Here is a 24,662-nt window from a genome sequence, read left to right as displayed (position 1 = left end):
CAAAAAGGCTATTGTAGAAATAAATCATACTAGATTTGGCCGGCGAATTTTACACAAGTGGCACAGACTGTAGCCTATTATTGGGCAATCGCTAGCTGCTACTTGTAGCCTAAGCGTGTTGGTAGCCTAGCTTCACTATTTCTTGAATAAAGTAACTTTTCAATAGCTTAACTTCTTTATTTATCAAGTAGCTTAGCCACACAAGCTACACCTTTCTTGTCATGTGTAATTGGCACAATTTAAAGTAGCTTCCTATGTAGAGAACTAGCCTACTGCTGTGTTTGTGTTACTAATACATTTGACTAGGTGGTAGTATTGTGTAGTGTTTTATTCATGGCAGAGTAACTGATAGTTTAGCTTACTACAATTTCGAAGTAGCTTACCCAACACTGTATTATTCACATGTCATTTACCCTAACAAGAATAACATGAATTTCCTATTCATTTATTTTATCTCCCCAGAACAACTATATACGTATATATACTCTTTTGATCCCGTGAGGGAAATTTGGTCTCTGCATTTATCCCAATCCGTGAATTAGTGAAACACACACAGTGAACACACAGTGAGGTGAAGCACACACTAATCCCGGCGCAGTGAGCTGCCTGCTTTAACAGCGGCGCTCGGGGAGCAGTGAGGGGTTAGGTGCCTTGCTCAAGGGCTGGTCGGGGCTCGAACCGGCAACCCTCCGGTTATAAGTCCAGAGTGCTAACCAGTGGGCCACGGCTGCCTCACATCCCTGGAACTGAGGAAGGTGCAGCTCTTCATTGCAGTATTGCAGGGCATCGCTACACTGTGACTGAATATTTGATTTATGAGCTCCACCTTCATCACCTGCATTCACCACTCTGTGTCCCATTTTCCCATCGTCTGGTTGACTCAGTCCTCTTTTATGGAGTTTACCCAGTTTCACTCTGTACTGCTACACTATAAAATCTAACACTTGTGTAAACTTCCATTAACCTTGTTTACTTTACTTTCAGCAACAAATGTGTGCATCTTAATGATTAGAGTAAAGTAACAGTTACTTCATAATAAGACTGAGGTCAACTTGTCTGAGACAAGTAACCTCAACAGTGACAAATTTCTACCATTAGGAGGCGCCCTTGCGCGTATTTCTGCAGGGAAGAAGAAGAAGTGGGAGCATGCAAGGAAGACGTTAACGTTACTGTCTATGTGCTGGAGTGATTTGAATTTTCGCCCTCTCAGGTTGCTCTTCCGAAGAATCGTTGTTGAAAGCATTCAGAAGATAAAAAATAAACATCAGACCTTTCGGAAGACTTTGTGGTAAGCTGTAAGGATATACATGTTGGTGAACTGTTTTTATTTTGCCCAGGCATGTTTTTGGTACGAAGGAGCTAACGTTAGATCAATGGCTCCCCTTCCCCCCACCACACCACAGATGTTTTGCATTAACAGTTGGATAAATTAATGTGTAACTTTAACTACTAGTAAATTACTGTCCAATTCAAAGTTGGCAGCTAATTTAGAATTTTAAAGCAGGAGGTAGTGAATACAGAATCAAAGTTAAGGTTAGCTGCGAATTTAGAAGATGGTAGTGTAGGCATGCAGTGGAAATGTACGCATTGCATTTTTTCGGCAGACAAAAGAGGTCAGTTATTTAAGCATTATCGTCTAAGACATGGCGGGTTTATTCGGCAACAACCAATACCTTGTCTTCATATGGATTGTTTATGCACTTTTTAGTCATATGGGGAGCCCTGCACTGAAGCAGATTTTTTCACACATGTGCGTAGTCATTTGAAATTAACATTCCATGCCCATATGAAGGCTGTGATTTTCATACTAGTGTGTATTCAACATTTAAAGGAGAAGTTCTGTATGATATTGACCTAAAGTGTGTTGAAACATGATACCTTGAACTTTTGTCTCATAGCTCATCTCGGCTTGTCCCCTGCACTCCGAAATCTGGCGCTATTAGCCGATACTACCAACAGGTTTCCGATGGGGGTGCCTCGGGCATCGGCCTAGCCATGCAAATAAATCACTGGTTTACACCATTTACGGTAAGTGGTAAGTTTCCATGGATGTAATACAATGCTGAAAATTGCTTGTATGTTTCTAAATCTTTTGTATCATTTCATGCTGATGACATCCTCAAGAGATCAACACAAAGCTTGGATTACTTGCAGCAGCATTACCGTTAATTCATTTTATATTTCAGCAAGGTACAGTTTGGACGCTAATAACTAATCAGTCATATATTTAACTGTTGTCTTTGTGTTTCTTTTTGTTTTACAGGTTACTGATGGTGAGGACGTGTGGGCACAAGTCTCTTTTGGGCTGCTGACGGTCATTGATGATGACACACCGGTTGATCCAACTCTTATCCACCTGGAGCCAGTGTCTACAGCCATCATCATTGAGGGGAGGCTGGTAATGGATGGTCTCAAAAGTTTGCCTGAGGCACTCTGCATCTTGTTTGGGTTAGAACAAGCTACCACCAAAATGGCAAAGTCTTAAAAATCTTCTGCTGAGATGTTTTCTATTTTTTGAGCTTATATGGTTCTAAACTAAAAGGAGAATTCTGGTGTGATATTGACTTAAAGTGTGTTGAAACATGATGCCGAGTGTGAACGTATGTCTCATAGCTCATTTCGGCTTGTCCCCTGCACTCCGAAATCTGGCGCTAGCTAGCCGATGCTACCAACAGCTATGGGGGTGCCTCGGCATCGGTCTAGCCATGCAAATAAATCACAGTTTTACACCATTTACGAGGCTCAAAATATCACAACACTTCATTGGTAAACTCAATTCTGTGGAAATGCATGGATTCCAGTTGCTGCTACTGGAAGCAACGGGAATACATGCATTTCCACGGAATTATTTTTGGAATCTGATCCCTTATCATACCTGTTCATTTGTACTCGTCGCTCGACTTATCGTGACTAAATTCAAGATGGCTGCGAACGGTAAACTTTCTTAAGGTACTGTCTGTTTAAATCGTCTTGTAAATAAACTACCAGTGCTTTTTCCAAGTTCTCAATGTCTCGTTTTAAATGTCAGGGCCCTCGGAAGTCTACCAATGAAGTGTGGAGATATTTTGAGCCTTGTAAATGCTGTGAAACAGTGATTTATTTGCATGGCTAGGCCGATGCCGAGGCAACCCCATTGAAAAAGCTGTTGGTAGCATCGGCTAACTAGTGCCAGATTTCGGAGTGCAGGGGACAAACGAGATGAGCTATGAGACATACGTTCACATTCTGCATCATGTTTCAACACACTTTAGGTCAATATCATACCGGAATTCCCCTTTAAGTCTGTGGTGGTAAGTCATTTAGAATTTGGCCCTATACATTTGTGGCCCGATTAAGTTTTAAGATGTTTAAAGGGATATTCCACCATTTGAGGAATTACACTCATTTTCCACCTCCCCTTGAGTTAAACAATTGATTTTTACCTTTCTCCAGTTCATCCAGGCGTTCTCCGAGTCTGGCGATACTAGTTTTAGCTCCATCCTAGCATAGATCATTGAATCTGACTAGACCATTAGCTTATCACGTTTAAAAGTGACTAAGATTTCCAGGAATTTTCCTATTTAAAACCTGTCTCCTTTCAAGTTAGAAAGTGTAATAAGACCAACGGAAAATTAAACGTGGGGATTTTCTAGGCTGATTTGACATGGAACTATACCCTCATTCCAGCGTAATAATCAAGGAACACCATGGGCACAGCAGCACAATGATATCATGAAGCACCTGAAAATAGTCCCTGTAGGCTAACTTCCAGCAACAAAGTTGAGCTGCAGCAGACGAATCGGTTAGTGACTGGATTATTACGCCTGAATGAGAGTATAGTTCCATGTCAAATCAGCCTAGAAATTGGTCTTCCATTGGTCTTATTACACTTTCTTACTTGAAAGGAGACAAGTTTTAAATAGGAAAATTACCAGGAATCTTAGTCACTTTTAAACGTGATGCTAGCAGCCGAGATGCTAATGGACTAATTCGATTCAATGATCTACGCTAGGCTGGAGCTAAAAGTGGTATCGCCAGTCTCAGAGAACGGCTGGATGAACTGGAGAAAGGTAAAAATCAATTGTTTAACTCAAGGAGCGGTGGAAAATGAGTAATTCTCCAAATGGTGGGATATCCCTTTAAGAAGGGATACGTTTAGACTACTGTGTTGATTTTTATTTGGTACAGGCTACTGAGATACTTAAAGTGTGTATATTTTAGTTTCAGGCCTTTTAAAAAAGATTTTTATAAAATGTTCAAGGAGAAAAAAGGAAGATGTAGGTTGTTGCTACAGCTAAATTGTGCCATTTAAGACATTTTAAGATGTTTTTTTTTTTTTTATTAAAACACAATTTTGTTGTTTTTACAATAATAATAAATAATTCAAAGCCGTATTTGTACCTGATGCAGTTGTAAATGTCATTATTTTAGAATAGAGCCTATTTTTATTCAAACTTGTGTATATGAGTAATATTTACTTGCTAAATTGAAGGCAATCGGTTTCCATGGTTTCACCAAGTAAGATTAACTTGCTGTTCAAGTAACTGTTACTACATATTCCAGATATGAGGAATTGGTTGATTAGTTACCTCAACTTCAGAACATGAGTTTTATGAATGAAAACTAAAGTACATTTCACTTGCAATACCTAGGTAGGTTAAAGAGGAATTTGCTGTAGTGTTAATACACTACACTAAGGAATTGCTTGTAAGCTCAGTTTTAGAATCCTAGTCCACTTTAGTCTGATTTTTCAAGGCAATCGGTTTCCATGGTTTTTTTAAGTAAGGTTTACTTATTGGATTTTACAGTGTATCTTATTTGCCCACCTGCTGTCTGAAGCACTTTTTTTCTTAGCCAAAGTGTACCCAAGCAATTTTAGCAAGGTGGGAACATACAAAATTACCAGTTATGCACCAGTTGTCGAAATCATAGAACCAACTGCATGACCGTAACCTCTGTCTCACTGAGCCTGTGAAGACACTCCCCGATTCTTTACTGATTGCAATGAACGGGGCTGATCTTAGCAGTTTCTAAAATGTTTCTTAATTCCTCTTTATTTAATCTCTTCATTGGGGCTGAAACCTTTCTGTGAACTGTAAATAACAGATGCTGTTGATGAACCTATTGACACTGTACAAGTGACAAGTCACCTTTTTGTCTTGAATTGATAAACTGTTACACTTACTATGCCAAACCAATGTCTGTTTTTTAAGGATCAGAAACAAACCTACAAACTTGCACTTTACAATATTTATGGAACTTGTCTAACAAATGCTGTTGATATTGAACCCAGTTACTCCATTTCCTTTAGTTATGCCACACCAATGTCTGTTCATCAAACTTTATTTTTGATGGCACTGAACTGAAAATGTTAATGGATTTTTTTCTGTCAATTTAACTCATTAAAACTTGTATCAAACCAGTTTCTGTCTATGCTGTCAAACATGGATTAGTTATGTTCCCAGTGTTTATATTGGATGTCATCACTTTATAATATATCATATCAAAATATTCTATTACTATTAAGCCCACTATGAATATTAAAATACACACAACCATGTTTCCTGTATCATACAGCTTTTCTACTGGGAGGTTTACAACGTATTCTGTCAATTTACCCAAGTTTGTCACTAAACCACATAGGCCTACTTGGAAGACCCCTCAGATGTCTGAATGGCACTGATCTCACTTAAATGTTTATGGAACCTTTCTGTGAATAATGCTGTTGATGGAACTTTTCTGTCAACTGTGAACTATATTTAACTCATTAAAAGCAAAATAGTTTTGTCTATGCTGTCAAACATGGATTATGTTTCCAGTTTTGATATCGGATGTCAGGTCACTTTATATCATATATCAGAATATTCTATTACTGTTAAACCCACTATGCATATTAAAATACGCTAAATCATGTATCCTGTATCATAGCTACATGTATGACCTTTGCAGCAAAAAAAAACGTGAGAGAATCTGTTCGGTATTCAGTGAGATATGATTAATTAAGTGCGCTGACAGCTCATCGCACCGGCCAAACAGATTACACTGAGTGGAGTGGATGACCGGTCCAAGATGGCGGCTCCATGTCTCGTCAGCGCTAGTAGGGAGTAGCGGTCGATGCAGCGTCTATGTATATTATGTCTATGGTTGTACCGACTTGGTGGTGATGTGTGGCAGTGCTTCACACTACCACCTAGCCGCCTGGCGTGCATACTACATCGAATTTCACACACTTTTGTGTCACCGTATGCACACAGATGTCACCCCAAAAACACTTGTCTAAACGCGGAATAAAAAATGAGATCGCAACGCCACTTTTGCGTTTTCTCTTCAGATAGTTTCCATCTAAACATAGCCTCAAATTAGTGCCCTGGGGTGTTTTTAAAATACTGAAGGACTTTTTGCATGTGTCTCCTGTTAACAATTCCTTTCAACTATTGTCCTTTCTTTTCAAATTATTTCCTTTACATATGTCTTCCCTGGGCACTTTTCTGTCTAGAGTTCCCAGAAAAGACTGAAACCCCAATTCTACCCACATCAATCCGTCACACACTCCACACTTATCAGATGAGGTTAAAGAGCAATGTCAGGTTAACAACCATTGTTAATTAATGTGTAGATAAATCAGTGAAGTTAAACATACTTTTAAATTTTTACTCTAAATTCACTACAACAACATTTACAGCCATTTCTGTCAAGATTGCATGTAATAAGAGGTTCGTTCGTTCGTTCAGTTGCATTTCCGGTACAATGTAGTTCAGCGGTGAATCATGGAATGCAGGTTCTCAGCTCCTCGTTCACAAACAATCGTGCAAACGGTCAATACAACACCGTTGTAGCGGCAAATATATTCACCCCTTGCAAGTGACATCACGTTTTGTTCGCGCCACAGCAAAATAGCCTAGTGGACGGCAAGAACACGAATCAAATCAATGGGTTGTAATGGGACAACTGTTGGCTTATTGTTTGGAATACAACAACATCCCATGTTCTTGCATAGATATATTTTGGTTTGTTTTCTTTGTGTTTCGGGAGTATTTCAACCACAATTGCATGCTTATCTCCTCAGTGTATGAAGCACAGCAGCGGTTGCTATAGCAACCATAGACTCTGAACAGGACGGCAGATAGCACTTAGGCAAAGTCTTTGGCAAGATCTGAATGTAAACAGATAATACCGTTCAAGTTTTTTTTTAATTTCCTATTTCTTTCAATTCTTTAACTTAAGACATGTAAGTAAGTTTATTCGCTGGGCAACGTACAAACTGACGAGTTACATTAGCCCTAGCACTATGAGCTACGATAAACGTTAGCTAGAATAGCTAGCTTCTAAGTGTGGCAGCTAGTTATTATTTCATGTTCTGATATGACATTCTTAACGTTTTGACTATGTTACAACTGATAAAAGCAAGACAAATAAAGTAACCAAATCGCTTTGCAATATTTTAGTCCAGAAATACTTATGGGTGTTCATTTACCATAATGTTAATTACAGTAGCCTAACGTAACGTTATCTCCCCTTGCTGTTACCACCAGTTTTAATAACTTTACATTTGCGATGATGACCCATTTCATCTAACAACACCACTGGCATCTTCTTTGACTATCAGACCCCAAACAGCAATACATTGAACTACAAAGATGTTATAGTAATGGTGTTCAGTTCATCATAATCTTTATGACATAATGTAATTTGCCGTCCGTCTCCCATCTTTTTGCCGTCCAGCATGGAGCCGTCACGTGACTTAAGTCACGTGTCTGCAAGGGGTGAATAGCTGCAACTTCATGATTTTGTGTACTTTTAGACAAAGCAGCAGTAGCTAATGTGTTCATTCACCTTGACATTAAATTGACATATTGAAGGTAAATAGAGTAGACTAGGCTAGATCAGCTAATTTAAAAAAAAATGTATTCATTCATAAAGGAACAAAGACCCAGTATGCTGACAAACATGTTTAAAGGCTTGGCAGAAAGATTATATTGATGAAAAGTCCCCATTTTGCCTAGGCTACAGAGCCATAATCACTCTGGGCTAGCCAAGAACGAAGGACTGACTGAACGAGAACGACTGACCGAAGTCAAACGGGGGAGGGGGCGTCCTTGCGTGGGAACGAACGACTGAACGAACAAACGCGACAGACTGAAGAGACATTCAATTATTTTGTTAACCTGGCATGCTACAGAAAATACAAAGACAGCATGCATTTACCATTAAACAGATATTTAAATGTAAATGCAAAATGGAGTTGTTCATGTAAACCATTATCGTTATTTTTTATCGTATGCTCTCCCACTAGTCTCACTAGCCCATTTGTTTTTTTTCATGGAAACGGTTGCTATGGTTTCCTGCCCCTCATTGGCTACGTTTTAGAAACAATACAGACAACAGCATACAATTGGTTTGGCTCTCGCCTTACGGTGTGTTTCCACACAGCGAAACACCTCGCGATTTTCGGCCAGCGAAATTTCGCCTCGGGGGCGTGACGGCGAAACCGCTAACCTTTTGACTGCAGTGTCTAGCCAGTGGTGGCAAGCGAGCTAATTAGGCTAATCAGCTAATTCAAACGTTTAAGTACTTAATGAAGATATCCAGGGGTCTTTATGACTTGACTAAGACTATGTTGCCTATAAACAACAATTCATGTTCATAGAAACAACAAGGTCAATAAGACATAATATATTTCATACCTGTGTTGCAGCATGTAGCCTAGCTGTCTAGCTAGGTTTACAATGCAATCCAATGTCCTAAAATACTAGCATTTTGCCTGTCAGCTAGCTAAAAAGATCGAGTGCTTAAACTAACATATATAGTGGTCTATTTAGTGGTGTATGTGCTCTGACTAACTTTGTGTGGCATATAAACCACGATTCGTGTTGATACAAGTGCCAATGTTCGTGTAGAAACATTTTAATCACATACAAATGTTTGTGTTACAGCTCAGGTAGTCTCCGCCATCTTGGTCAGACTTTTTTGTAACTCCCGCCTCCAAACACAAAGACGCGGACCTGATTGGTTCTCGAATGGTCCTCATTTAAATAAAGTTAAACTTTGGCCAACTTTGTTTCGCCTGCCTCGGCGATTCGCTTTCATTTCGCCCAACTAGGGCGAATTTCGTCTCCATTCAACCTCAATGAGAGCGACGCGAAATTTCGTTGTGTGGAAACACACCGTTTTAGGAAGCTGGGCCATTAGGCATTCACAGAAGCACTAGGTCAGTGTGATTCAGCGACGAACGAACAAGAACTGGAAAGGCAAACCAGTTCAGGTCGGTCATTTTAACCCTTCAAAGTCATCATGTCGCCGGCGACATGAAAACGCACCGTCCGAATCAACGCGAATATCTCCGCGATCGTGTGTGCAGTAGCAATGGAAAGAGCAAGAAAAACACTTTCAAATGATACCATGATTGCGTGTATAACATTACATTGTGTCCATTGTGTTTATGGAACATTACATTGTAATCGAATCGTTTTTATCATGATGTCTAACATAAACTCAACTAACATAAGTAAAACATTTCCATGAATCTACTACCCACAAAATAGGCTTGTTTGAGATCGACTGAGTCTGACTTTGTCTGGCTTTCTACGTAAACGTGATCTTCAGAGGCTAGCCGGGAGGAGCTACAACAGAGGGCAGCTCATCCCTGACAGACAGGCTACAGTCTGCCTGACGTGACTCGCGGGAGACATCGCGGAATTTTGTTTGCAATATATACAGCAGAACTTTCATTCTTACTCATTAAAATGAGCATGATGACTGAGATCTGTCTGCAGGCTAACACTCCCGCGATATTTTAAGGTCATGTGACATGGTGTCACGGTGGCAAGTCCCTCCCCGGCTGACAGAAGTCCGACAGAATTTCTAACCAGTAAGCATTGCGTCCATCCCAGTATGCATTGTGTTCAACCCAGCATGCATCACATCAAGTCAGATCTGCACAGATCTGTCTCAAGTCGAACAAGCCTAATACCACAACACTTTGCTTACAAGGCAGTAATCTTGACCAATCAGAGCATGTAAACAACCAGGTCAAGACGGAATTAAGTTCCACTCGGCAGCGCTCGGGTTCATCTGCGGGAAAAGAAAAATTTGATCGTGAAGGTGGGAATTGACGAACAGCGATTTATGGCGAAATCAAACGAAGCAGATAACATGGACAAAAGTGAAAAAATGGTCAGAAAGAGATAGGTTTACCAGAGAGGAGGCTATATTAATGATATTTGATGAGGATGAGGAAGATGTAAATCCTGACTCTGATTTCATCAGATGATGAGAGGGATTTCATCATCAGGAGATGTAAAAAAATATTTGAATATCATATTCATAATTTCAGATGACTATCTCTATATAATAGGCTAAAAAATATGTACATTATCTGGTCAGACAGATGTCATATAGCAATTCTGAGCTCTTCAAGAACCTCCTCTTCCTAATGACCTCATATTTTTACAGAAGAATGTTCTCTAAGATTAGTGAGGAGTGTCATCGTCAGGTTTGTCTGCCCTGTGCCACAATCTGCCAAGTTCTTTAGAACATCTCCAACACCATCAGGTGCCCCTTTCCCATGTGAGGCCTCTGTGAAATTCCAGGTGACACACCTGAAACCTTTCAGGAATGGATGAAACAAAAAGTAAACACACTCTCAGGCTTTAACTCTTAATTATTCTAAGAATGTCACAAGACGGACGCGTTTCCGCCAATTCCGTCTTCAGTGTCTTGCTTTCAGGAATGACGCCCATTGGCTTCGCAGTTTGCAGTGGAACCAGCGTGAGAAACCATGGAAAAGAACGAAAACATCATTGAACAGGATTCAATGAATGAACAGAAAACACACAAGGAAGAAGAATGAAGTGAACAGAGCCAGAACAGAGCAGACTGAAAGAGGAGGGGCTTAACGTTAGCTAGTAAAGGAAAAAAGATTTACCTAAATGCAGGAGATTATGAGGATATCGACAGAGAGAGAAAAAAGAAAATTTAATGCCAAATGGCTGACGGGTCGTGAATGGCTCGTGTTTGATCATGAAAACGTTGTAATGTTTTGTCAGGATTGCCGCATGTACACGAAAAAAAAAACAATTTTATGGTGGGAAGTTATCATTTTTAAGTCGAGACAGTAAAGGACCATGAGAGTGCCCAAAGTCATCAGGAGAGCCTAAGGATTAAAACAGCCAAGACAGGTCGTATTGAAGGGAGCCTTGCTGGGAGAAGCGTCGCATTATTGAAGACGTCTGAGTTTGAGAACATGCAGCTACTTTTTCAAAATGCCCACGCCATTTGGCTAGTGGAAATTCTGATTGGCTGGTAACTTTAGAAACAAAGTTAATTTAGAACCCTGCCCATGTTGCAGCGGCATCATGCTTGAGGCAGTCTGACACAGAGGCAAGTGATTCCAGTCTTCCTCCACTCACATACATTCATGGAGTGACACCTGCCTGTGTAATCCTCCGAAGTGAGCATTCTGGATCTCCTTGCTCCATTACAATTATAATTTTTACTGTCGTCCACATGAACTAAAGCTTCATTATCCTGTAAATTTTGTTTCAGGCGCTGGATATATTCAAATTGATGTGTGTATGCAAAAACGGGCAAGTGAATCATTTGTGAGACTGACGTTTCTCAGTTGACAGACGTTTCTCAGTTGAGGCACAGCATTTCTCAAGGCTAGTTATTTTCATGTCTGCTTCAATGGTGGACCCATCTTCCCCCTTTTTGTTGAGGGACATAAACCTGCTTACCCACTCCTTCCAATAGACAATATCTGTAAATTGCTCAGCCCCAGAGAATCCCTCCACCATGGCAATGATATTGCCAGATTCAGGACAGTCTGCCCTACACACACATGAAATGCATGTAGAGCTATGAGCTTGCTGTGGTGAGATACATGTAAAATATAATAATTTTTATAATACGCTTTTTATATTTTAATTCTTTAAAAATCAAAATAAAATCAATGCTAGTACTAATACATGAAAATATATATATATATATTTAGAAAGTATAATCCATGCAAAAATACTTTAAAAACAATTATTTAATAAATATTTCAGAAAATATAAGTTCATAAAATGAATTTTATATTTCAGTAGGCTATTCAATTTCATTATCCTAAAAACCCAGAGTCACCCCCATACCAGGATGGTTCGACCCAACCTGTCACATGCCACCCGCCATCACCTGTCAATCACTGTCAAAACTCAAACGATGGAGTCGTGGTTGAAGCGTAGCGGTAATTCTTGTGCGCTGATTAGGGGGTACTTGGCTGAAAAAATATTTCACAGGGGGGGTACATCACTGAAAAAAGGAACCACTGATCTAGACTATATGATAAGAGAAACCTACAACTGGTTTTCTCACTCAGCCAAACGTCAATCTGACTACGAAACTCTAAATGATGGAGCGTGCCAACTAAAAGTACTGTCACCGTCCACTATGCGTTGGTTAGGTGTAGCTGACTGCATCGACCGAATTTTGCAATAGCGAGATGCACTGAAGCTGCACTTCAGTCTCGCAGCCAGTGCAGAACACTGCTACTCGGCAAGGCTGTTGAGCGAAATGTACAGTGATCAAGCAAACATACTATACATGAACTTCCTTCGGCCAATCTTGGTGGAAATAAAAACAGTGAACAACTTCTTTCAATTGGAGTCTGGGGACTCACTGGGTGTCTTTTGGGATCTTGAGAGACTTTACTTGTCCACTCTAAAGAGAGTCGCAAAGCCCAGTGTCTTTCGAGTGAATAGCGACTGTCATCTCAGAGAACTAGATCTAAAATCAAACAGCATATACCTCTCCGCCCAAGACGCAGACTTGGGCACCACATTTCAAGAGGAGGTCAAAGCGAGTGCATTGACGCCTGAAGTAAAGGAAATTATCTCTCTGCTGTGCTTCGCTTTTATCAAAGAACTGTTGGTGCAATATCAAATGCGCTTACCCGAATTGCTGGCCATGCTGCGGAAACTGGAGCTGCTCTGCCCTAAGTCAGTGATGTCCACCATAATATAAACAGACCAAGGGTCAGAGAGTTGCCTATGAACTTTTTTACATGCTCCGTCGATACTTTGGACTGTCAGTGGAGAAATGTCGCATCAGCTGGCTTCTCAAGTGACCAGGCCATTGACACGTTTTGGATGGAGATTGAGGCCTTCAGAGACGCTGGGGGGAATAAGTGTTTTGAAGAACTAGGACTGGGTGCCATTAAATTGCTGTCTCTGCCAATATCTAATGCCCACGTAGAGAGAGCGTTTTCCCAAGTGGCTCTCTTGAAAGATGACAGGAGGAACTGTATGGGACTGCCACTGCTGTCCAGTCTAATGGAGGTACACTCCGGCCTGCGCAGAAATGAATGGAAGTCCGCAAATTTCAGACCTCCCCGGCAGTTGTTAGGGAGGTTTGATTCTTCAATGTATTAGACCTAGGCTACGTGTTTTGGCAGCTGCTCTTGCGGTATTGATATGATGTTCATTTGTATGCATGATGAAAATGTTGTTCTACATTTTACATAACATGCTTTCTCAATACTGGCAATGTTTTTTTAAAAGCCTAACAATGTATTACATTATGTTTATTCAAAAATTAAATGTTTTTTTCTGTGACATCGTTGTTGGGCGTTTTTTTACTGAAGTGGTTGGGTTTTCTAACGTGCTTGGGCGGAAATCACTCAATCCAATCTGGCAACACTATGCTATCATAACTAAGGCATGGTGAGGGGTAGTCGTAGTGCTGGTGGTATACAGGTTCACACCGTATACTTAAGCAATATAGCACGTGAGAGTGGGGTTGGTCATGGATATTCCCACGGGTGTTGTTCGGCTGTAGCCACGAGGTTGTGGTTTACATGTCTTCTTGAAAGAAATGTTGAAAGTCGGGCTGAAATCACATTCATATCTAGGTTTGCTAAATGCATGTTACAAGGACACTGGGCCATGTCATGTAAGGGACATGGTACTGCAAAAAAACAGAAACATAGTCTACATTGCAGAACCACTCAACTTTATTAATTTATGGTAAATAAATGTTACACTACTGTGCACAGCCTGACGTGACAATGCTAGCACGTTAGCAGCGGTTAGCTAATTATGCTAACGTTAGTCTCCTCCAAGTGACAATCATATTATACACAATGCTGAGAACAATTAGCATCCTCGTTTATCTTACTTACATTGAGTTGACTGTGTGGCTTAATCCACAGATGTGGTGAAGCACTGTTTCGTTATGGTTTGCTAAGGAGTAACCCATTGCTTGAAATAGTGGAGAGCTGGGATGAGAACATTGTGTCAAATCTTCGCATTGTATCACGGAGTGATTTATTATTAGCTGTGCAAAGTCTGAGTTGAAATGTCCAGGGATATTCCAACTCATGGAACGTCTCTCGGCCAATCAGAAACAAATAAATAGTTCCATAGAACCCAATTGTTGTATAATGGTGTATATTTATGAATTTTTAACATACCGAAATTATTCAGGTAGCAAGTAAAGCATGTTATAGACATGAACTGAACAATACTATCTGGCTAGTTAGAAATGATCCTGACTATCATCAGTGCACCAAAACAAACTTTTTGTAATGTTTTGCCTAGCGAACCGAAGCTCATGGCAGACTAACCGACACCTACATGAAGTTAACGTTAGCCTACCACTAACATCATATAAACCAAACAATAACAATAAGGCATGCTTCTGATAGGCCTATTTGACAGAGTAAGTATAGCCTATTAGCAGGTTTTATTTTCAATTGTATAATTTTCAAAAAAGTATAATAACAAGTTGCACTAAATTTTACAAAGATGTTTGTGAAATTTGCACAGTAAAAGTTCTGTATTTTGACTGAAATAGTCCTCACATGTCTCACTTCCTGATTCCGGAACGCGGAATAGGTTATCTGAACTTCCAGTCGTTGCTAGTATGCTTCTGGTAACGATAACAACAATGGCCGCCTCCAAACGCAGCTGTTCTTGTAGCATACCGGGTTGCTCTACATCAGGACATAGACAGCCATACCTCAGCTTCCACGCTTTCCCGAAGGACGAAACACTCCGCAAGTCTTGGGTGAGATTAATAAGGAGAGATGAGGGGCCTTCTTTTAATATTCTCCGGGGCAGCACTTTCGTTTGCAGTTTGCATTTCGATAAGGAGAGCATCTACGTCTCGGAAAGTGGTCGAAAGAAACTGAAACACAATACAACACCAACCCGGTTTTCCTGGAATAACTGGGGGGATAATCAGCCCCGTCGCCGGTCAGTTTATGACCGTGTTAACACACGCCTACAGTAGGAGTAGCGGAGGGCGTTCAGGCTGGTGCTGAGTTTGCGGTGGATGAGGAGATACAGTCTGCCGGTAATCACGCACCTCTCTCAGACCACAACTATGCCTGCGCGGGTGTTGTGGATGTAGTGGATACTGCTGCTGCCGAAACCATCAGGCTACTGGAAGCTAAAGTGAGAGATGTAGAAAGTCAACTTAGGGACCTGTCCTGTACACTCAACATTAACAGGTACTGTGTGACGGACGACGAATTCCGGTTCTATACCCGCTTTCCGTCTGAGAAAGTGTTTTGGTAATTTTGGAAATCCATCGCCCCCTCAGCTTCCAGGTTAGTCTACTGGAGTAGAGCCCAGAGGGCAGCTGATGTCATGGCACTGGAGAAACCCAGAGTTAACAGGAGACTGCAACTGGTTGATGAGCTCCAACTTTGCTCACGCCCCTGCTGTTCCTGGCCCGAGTGGTCTCTCTGGCGTCCATTACAGCCCTGAAGACCTGCGGCCTTTTCCCAAGGCTCCACCCAGGAAAGCTGGTGTTATTAACAAAAAGAGGCGGAAGACCGCTATCCTCACTTACACACCAGTGAAAAAGCAACTCAAAGCACAAAAGGCAGGGGTTAAGAAGCAGCTTGTAAGAAGAAACAGAAACAGAAAAAGCCATACCAGAAAGTTGCTGCCAAAAAGAGGTCTGAGTCAGAAGAAGAGTTCTGCCTTGTGTGTTTGGAATCCTAAGGAAATAGTTGGCCAAGGGAGGTCTGGCTTCAATGTATATATTGCAAAAAGTGGGCACATGAGCTGTGCACCCCAGGCCTTCCTATGTATATATGTCAGAACTGCGATTCTGAATGAATAACTGTTTATATGTTTTTTATGTGTATGGTTTTATGGATCATTATCTTGTTGTACCGGCATGTTAGGCCTACATGTTTGCTGTTCTGTGTTTATATGTTACATGTTAACTTATTTTAATATGTCTGTTGTTACTTTTGTTACGCCATTTTTACCTATTCCTTACCCAATAGGCTAGAGGCCTACTTCACAGGCTGTAGTCTAATCTAAAGCCCAAAACTTAGGTAGCACAAAACTCTCGCATGGGCGGTAGACAAATACTCTGCCACTGTTGATTTTTCTTTATTTCTTTTCAGGCACCTTCACAACAGGACTCCGACCACCTGGACCACTATTAGCCAGGATGACACATTTAAATAAACGTTCAATGTTTTGATATTATTTTCTGTGTGTTCATTAGGTCTAGCACTAGAGCCCTGAAAATTAAGTAGCTTATTTGTTATCTTAGCCTATTTAATTGCATTATGATGTCCTGTTGTACTGTAGATACAACAGGAAGTGAATCGATTCACCGCTTGTTGATGAAGAGGCATTTCTTGTAGTGTATTTCTGACTTTGTAAGTTCCCTTCTGAATTTCATTTGTTGTACTTTTTTCTGAGTATTCTGTCAATTTCTCTGTCTTTAAAGCCTTTCCAGCCTGCTTTGATAAAAGTGATCTCATATGGAAATGGAGGAAATACAGGTGCTGGTCATATAATTAGAATATCATGAAAAAGTTGTTTTATTTCAGTAATTCCATTCAAAAAGTGAAACTTGTATAATGTATATATTCATTCCACACAGACAAGTGTTTATTTCTTTTAATTTTGATGATTATAACCAGACTTTCTAATGAGGAGACACAGCACTCAAAAAATCCTCCATAGAAATGCATGGGGCTAGTTTGTAACGCCGTTACTACACATATCACACCCCTTCCTCGGCAAAACGTCGACATGTGAATACTTTCAGCCAATCATATGGTGTGTTGTGAAGACATCGTGCCAATCATGTGTTGTGATCTCGCCGCTGGAGCAAGATTGGTGTCGTGAAGCCTTGCGCACGCGCATTTCTGCCGAAATGGATGCCCGACGAGTGCCCAAAAAGCGTTGCCATATGGCCGCCGAGTGGAGGGACTTGCCTAAAAGGACTTTGTTATAACTGAAAACTAAAGCCCTCCTTACACTGACAGAGTTTGGAAAGATTTGCAAAGATTTTTGAAAGACTAGTCTCAGACCCTCTCACATCTAAAGACAAGTAGTAGAGTTTTAAGTCACAGACTATGATTTTGCAATGACTAGGGATCTTGCAGAGTCACTATTTCCAAGACTGCAACTAGATTTCTTGAAATTATTACCCATCGTGCAATAGATAAACAGGAACTGAAATGATAGCCTACTAAACTCAAAAGTTTAGTAGGCATTGTTTCATGCGTGACATCCCTAACCGATATAGAGTTGTTCAGTCAGGTGGAAGAGCCGACTAAATATGTATAAGAAATGACAAATATTATAAGAATAACAAATAATCATATAGGCTACAGCTGTCGCCTACTTTGGCCCTTCCTGTTTGGTGTTGGAGAGAGGTCACAATTGGTTTTTATAGTTCACGTCACTATTTGCATGAGCCACGACTAGAAAGACTTGCGATAATATCAAACATGTTTGATATTGTCGTAACGGTAAAACTAGAAAAGGACTGACTCCGACTGACTTAAAACCGCTAAGATTGGCACCTTACACTTAGCGATCTAGTTGACGGGAGCGCACCGCAGATCTGGAGGTTCGCCACCGAGATTTGACACAGGATTCATTAGGAAAAGCAGTTCTGCCCCGGGTGAAGCAGGTCCCCAGCTGCCGATTCTCCAAGGGCCCAAAAAAAAGTGGGGAATCGGCCTGTCTGGAGACTGGTGGGTAACCCGGGACACGATTGTTTACCTAGGTCCTAAAAAAAAATTATGGAGACATAGGAGGGAGATGGGGGTGTACTGTAGATCTTTAAAAGTGCATGCGTTTTATAATTTTATGGTATTTCCTCTATAGGTTAGAGAAGTCAGAATAGGGTTATTCTGAATCCTTTTGAAGTTCAAAGGGGCAGACAGAAGGTCTGATCTGCAAGGTATTTTATGTTTTATAATTTGATGGTATTTCCTCTATAGGTTAGAGAAGTCAGAATAGGGTTATTCTGAATCCCTATGAAGGTCTAAGGGGCAGACAGAAGGTCTGATCTGCAAGGTATTTTGTGCCTTGTCTGTTTGTGTGTGTAATCCCACTAGAGGGGTGATAAGGTCAACCAGGCCATAAATTAGCCTGGCAAGGAACATTTTAAGCTGGTTAGAGGGGGAATAGGAACGAAGAAGATATAGGAAGATATGATATTATACAATAGAATAATAGAATAATACCCCTAGAATAGGAAAAAAAATTATGAGCCGATGAGTCAGTGACATTTCGGACATAGGAAACATAGAATAAAATATACAGTATATAAATGATGAGCCGATGTCACTGGACAGGAGAATGAGCCAGTGACATTTCGGACACAGGAAACCTAGAATAAAAATATATATATAAATGATGAGCCAATGTCACTGGACAGGAGAATGAGCCAGTGAGAGTTTGGACAGATAAAAAGCCTAGAATATAAAAATGAGCCAGTGAACATTTCGGACAGGTAGAAACCCTCAGAACAGAATAAGTCTAACTGAAGGAGATATGGATAAAAAGTGGATCATTAGAGATAGCAATTGGGATACTGATCAAGGATTTGCATGGGATACATACGTTGGATATAAATGCTTTGATAAACGCACTCACCAACCTCTCAACAGAGACGCCTGAGCCTCTGAGTAGGGAGGAAGGCCTTTTCCCTTACAGCCCCTCTAGTAGCAGTCCTCCCTACAACCCCTTAAGCCCAGAGAAGGACAGAGAGGAAGATAAGGTGGCAGAGCAGAGTGCAGAGGTGGTGAGTGAGAAAGTAGAGAGTTAGAGAAAGTAGGGACAGAATCTAAGAGTCCGTCTTAGAAGAGATAGAAAGGAGGGGTCTGGGAGTTCTCCGTGGACCTGTCTGGACTTCCTTTGTCCAGTTGAGAGTGTGAGCGAGTTTTGGGAAGTTGAATCGGAGCTCACAGTGGAAAGTGATTGGGAGGAGCTATATGAGGCAGGAACGTGGGATAGGCTAGAGTCAGCTAGTGCTCAGCCCGGGGGCCAGCCCAGATTATACGCCCACAATTCCCCCGAAGTGAGATCGAGGAGAGAGGTGCAGAGAGAGCGTAGCTTGTGGGAGGTGCCTCAGCCTGAGTGGCGCCTGTCAGATCATAGGAATGACTTACTGCCTAACTACATAAGGGAAGTGTTAGAAGTTTTAGTGTTTTTAATAGAGGGAGTTGATGGAGAGGGAGATTGTTATCAGATAACCACTATACTTTTGGACAAGTATGGGAGGAGTAAGACAGACTTGACTACTAGCTTTAAAAGAGTGGTAGTTCAGGAAGCGGCCCAGAGGGCAGGAAGGTTTGTGAGAGTGAACACCCAGCCTTTGATTGATTAATTGTGTTCTCCCTCTAAGGGAAGGAGACATCACTATAAAATCTTACAGTCTGCCTTGCTATAATAAAGGTTGTAATACACACAGGAAAAAATAATAAAAGTTTGTGATGCACATGGCAAAATGTATTAATTTCAGTATAACAATATCCTCACATCAATAAAGAAATAAAGTATAAAACTGCTAGAAGGTTAATGTACTCTCTCTAGTAAAACAATACTCATATCAATAAGGAAATTGATTGTAACCTGGTAGAAGTTGGTAAAAGTGTTAAATTGATAAATTAAGGAAATAAAATAAGGAAGAGAGAAACAAATGTATAGAGTGAGTGTTTGAACAGAGACACTAAGTACACAGGTGGGGGCACATGGTTGCCCAGAGTGGGCCAGTTGCAGAGCTAGCTGACTGTCAAGAGGTGATTGATAACACAGAGCTGGCTGACTGCCCAGAATGAACTGATAACAGAGTTGGCTGACTCCCTAGAAGAGCAAAAGAAGTCCTACACTCTAAAAAATGCTGGGTTGAGGCTGTTGGGTCATTTTGTTTGGTTGTTTTTACTCATATTGGGTCATTTATGTAACCCAGCTTGCTGGGTTGATAGTTTAGGGCTGTGCTGCCTCCTGTCCCCACCTGACGTGGAGTAGGCCTACACTACCCAGCACCAGGGTGACTTCAACACAGCTGCATAGTTACTTGAAGGTTGAGAAGAAAAAAAAATCGTCAGGCAGGCATATTCTTTCAACCGTCAAGTCCAGCAGCTGTCAAAATGCAATGGAAATCAGGTGATTTCGGAAGGTATGTATCTGCTTTTATTTATTTTTATCCAGACGGATTTTAAAAGTTCACCCAGAGACATACCCTTCGTGATATCAAGGAATATTCTGCTGGAATAACTTTTACAACGAACTACAATTAGCATACCCTGGGGATCAATAAAGTATCTACTGTATCTATCTATCTATACCAGCAGCTGGTAGGTAATGTTAGCAGACTTGGAAACTTTATGCTAATTAAATATGCTTCGTGGCTAATGTTTGTCAACTAGCTAACACAGTCGAAGTAGTCTCTTCACAACACGTAACTTACGATAATAATCATGCCAAACAACATCTTATTAAATCATTCAGGGTAGCCTCATATTATAGCCATGTAACCTACTGGGTGGTTCTTGGTGGTAACATTAACTTGGATTCACTAATTGAATAATGTGTTAACATTAGCTAGCTAACGTTAGCACTGCTGAACTTATGTTTGTCAGCCTAATGTTAGGCTAATGGTAATGTTAGTGTTATCAAGATCTGACATAAACGCACGTTTTGTAGGCTATTACCGGTATTATGTTTAAAACAACTCCATAATATTAGGTGGTCATGGTTTCCGAGTGTGCTGCACTAATAATTTGTCTCCTGGTGGATTTTTGTGTCTGTCAATATAATTCACTGGTTCATGCAAGTCTTGACATAAAGTGCTGTAGCTAACAGTGATTAAAATGCACTCTTTTTTTCTATGATTGACAGGGCTGACCCCCAAAACGGACTTTGGAATCTGCCTGCCTTCATGGAAGTGTCACAAGCATTTTATACTAGGCTATCTATTCAAAAATAAAGAAAACTATCAAATGAATAATTGTGTCGACCTGTTTTATTTCATTGCATGGCTTTTGATGGCCATTTGATAGACTGTTTATACCATGCCTAAAGCTGTTAACAGAAGGTGTGACTTTCAAGTAAATAAATACAAACTTTGAGTTATTGAAAGTTTGTAACAGCAGAGTATTTTAAAAATCAACCAGTAGTTTTTGGGGATTTGGTTACATAACCCAAACATTACGTAACTTTAACTAAACAGTTGTGTCAACATAACCCAACATATTGGTTAAATTTCAACCCAGTTGTTGGGTTAAATTTAGTAACCCAATTTGCTTGGTTAAGATAACCCAATGCTGTGTTGGACCCCATTTTACTCAGCGGCTGGGTTGAAAACAGTTTGGGTTGTTTTCAACCCAGCATTTTTTAGAGTGTACACACACATGCAGGCTAGAGCAGGCCTCTCTCACACACACAGGTACTATTGAAAGAAAAAAATTATATATTTTTTTATAATAAACATTTTGTAATGTTATGTAATGTTTTAAAGGGTAAGCAGCAAACATCACCTGAGAGTGGAGGGTCAAGCTACCAATACAGGACTGAGACAATATTTAAAGTTCTAAGAAGGCTCCTAGGGTAAACTACATTGGAAGGAGATAATTTAGGTTTGATCTTAATACAGGAAATAGAGAGCAACCACATACCACACCATTTGAGCAGAGCTCTGAGAGTGATCTATCCATGGAGAGGTGAATTCCAAAAAATATATAAAATTAGAGGGGTCATTCCACGTCAGTTCAACCAGGGCCCACACACTTAGGTCTCAAAAAATTCTGAAAAAATTACCAGGTGTACCTAGGGATGGGCATCGTTAAAAAATTATCGATATCGATGCCATTGTCGAGTCTGCTTATCGATGCGATTCCTTATCGATTCCTGTACCATTTACCATGTACCATTAACACTTATAGGATGGCTTTGAGAGTTGTTGGCTTTGAATGTCTAATTTAAAGTGGTTTTAGAGAATCAATACTAAGTGTGCAATAGCAATACAGAAGTTGAATGCTTTAAAATTTCTAAAAAAAAACATTTTTACAACAAAGCTTTGTATTGTAATCACATTTAGTCGTGTGTATAAAAGTAAACAACGCATCATGGTTTACATTCAGGCTCTTTAAAAGGTAAACTTTTATTGTGTTCCCACAATCTTCATTTTACAGTTAAAAAGTACAATTGTATTCATCAAAAACTCATCAAACAATCCATGGAATTCAACAAACAATTAATAATCACTTCATCAATTAATCACAAAACTCATCAATAAACATTTAAAAGTGTATACAATTGTATTACTTTAAAATTGTGAATACAGAAGCTAGAAACATTTCTAGCAGTTCTTGTGCATAAAAATAAGCATGTCTGCTTTTTCTGGGTGGATCCTGGATCTCTCCAGGCTGATGGTGTCTCCAGCTGTGGAGAACATCCGCTCTGAAGGAGTGGAAGATGCCTGAACACACAGATACTTCTCTGCTAAAGCAGACAGTAGGGGCAGATTGCCACTCTTTTCCCACCACCAGCGTACAGGGTCATCTGACATAGGAATGGCAGGAAGGCTGCTGTAGATTTGAACTTCCAAATCTACTTGCTCCCTGATGGTTCGGCGGGCCTGCTTCGGGACAGTCGAAAGCGACATTTGGTCCTCTTCAAACAGCTCCTCCAATGCTGTCTTGCGGCGCTTTGCAGGTGGGGACTAAAATATTTTAAAAAAAAACAAAAAAAAACAATTACAAACCTGCTTTTAGAGAGGACTGTTAGTAGTACACTCTTTGTAATGAACTAACAGAGAACAGAGCTTACATAGTCTTCCTTCTTCTTCCTCCAGTGTTTGAGCTTCTTCTTGCTCCTGCTTAAAAACAAATTATGAGTCCCATATATATATGAAATTGGTGTAAAATGATAACAATAGCAGACAGACAGTCAAATACCTCTTCTGTGACGGCCATAACCACTGCTGCTGTTCTTAGCCTTTCCCAGATGGCATCACTCTCAATTTTCATTTTGAACCTTGGGTCCATTACTGTTGCCTCTTCCAAGAAGATCTGCACCTCTTCATCATAGACAAATGTGAAATTCCCGTCCACATCAGCATATCATTTTTCTTGAGCAGTCAACATTTGTCCTCCATGAATATGTCAGTCACAGAGTACCTGGTAGCGTGCAGAGAGGTCAGTCCAAATATTCTCCTTTATATTCCTTGTAAAGGCGGAGTCCTGTGCTTGGATGGCATAGTGTTTCTCCAGCCAGCTTTTTAAGTGTGCTTGCTGCAAAGCTAATTGCATAAGCTAATTCACCTTCTATCACAATGCCTTTCAAGTATGCCCAATATCTCCGGGCATACTTTGCCCAATCATGAAATCCTTGCTCTGCCATGGGATAGTATGGACTTACGAACTGAAATAGCAAGGAGAACAGTAGCTATATATAGCTTACATAATAGAGTTGTTTTCACATTGACGGTATTCAAATTAAATTTTTCATTATTGTTACATATCATGATGGGAGAGTATTATTAAAAATGTTACAAGTATGCAAATGCATATGTTTACGGGCATTTAGGTTTTACTGTGTTGTTTTGTTGTAAAGACATGCAAGGCATTCTGGGCCGTAATGAACAGTGGTCGGCAGCACTCCATAGGCTACGTATTAATATGAATAGGTATTTCTGTAAACCTAGGGATAATAAACAGCTATCTCTGTTACAAAAACGAGCTGGTAATCGCTCATTGAAGAGGGTACTATGATAAAAAGATTGTTTTCCTAAAAGCATGGAGTTGACGAAAGAATAAACAATCAATGTCACGTTAATGTTAAATAGCCTAGAACTATCTGAACGCTAGGTGGCAACGTTGTATTACATTTCACTAGTGTAGCCTACTTGAAATACGGTGTGAGATTCCCAAGTAAGGAAGGTGCAAATATTATGTAATTTATCATGGGAAATTATTGGAAATGTTATTTCTTGTTTATTCTAATTGCAAACCACACACATCCATTCGGAATCACACGTACACATTTAATACTGAAAGACTATCATTTAGTTTATTTGATGTTGCCTTAGCAACACAGCCTTCAGAGCAAAGATTCTAGAACAGGGCGTCAGAGAGACACGTTTTGAGTTTGTGGCCAAGAACCTAAAATAGCGGTTTCCATGTGCTGGATGGTGTGCGTCCTTTATGAAAGTAAGTGTTGTATACAGTTAACGTTACAGACATAATGAGTCATGTTGTAGTGGTCAACATAAATGTGCCCCTTCTGTTATTAGAATGCTAAGCGGAGAAGCATGCTAAGCAGAGATTTAGTATCATTAATTTCTTGTGTGGCTAGCTATAGGGAGGAGGAGATGTAGTGCTATGTTGCTAATTGGGATTTATGTTGTTTAGCGTAATGCCATGGTCATTTGAT

The 24,662-nt window shown here is 40.3% G+C and overlaps 1 long non-coding RNA gene across 1 annotated transcript; it reads left to right on the top strand.

Moving 5' to 3' along the window:
- The first annotated feature begins 20,317 nt into the window (after positions 1 to 20,317).
- LOC121711895 lies at positions 20,318 to 21,207 on the top strand. Its single transcript, XR_006032481.1, has 2 exons — positions 20,318 to 20,406; positions 21,129 to 21,207. It is a non-coding gene; the product is annotated as an uncharacterized LOC121711895 (long non-coding RNA).
- Positions 21,208 to 24,662: the final 3,455 nt, after the last annotated feature.

This window comes from Alosa sapidissima, chromosome 6 (genome assembly GCF_018492685.1).
Source record: "Alosa sapidissima isolate fAloSap1 chromosome 6, fAloSap1.pri, whole genome shotgun sequence".
Lineage (NCBI taxonomy): Eukaryota > Metazoa > Chordata > Actinopteri > Clupeiformes > Clupeidae > Alosa > Alosa sapidissima.
Note: the sequence above shows the minus strand (reverse complement) of the source record. Positions and strands in the feature narration are given on the sequence as shown.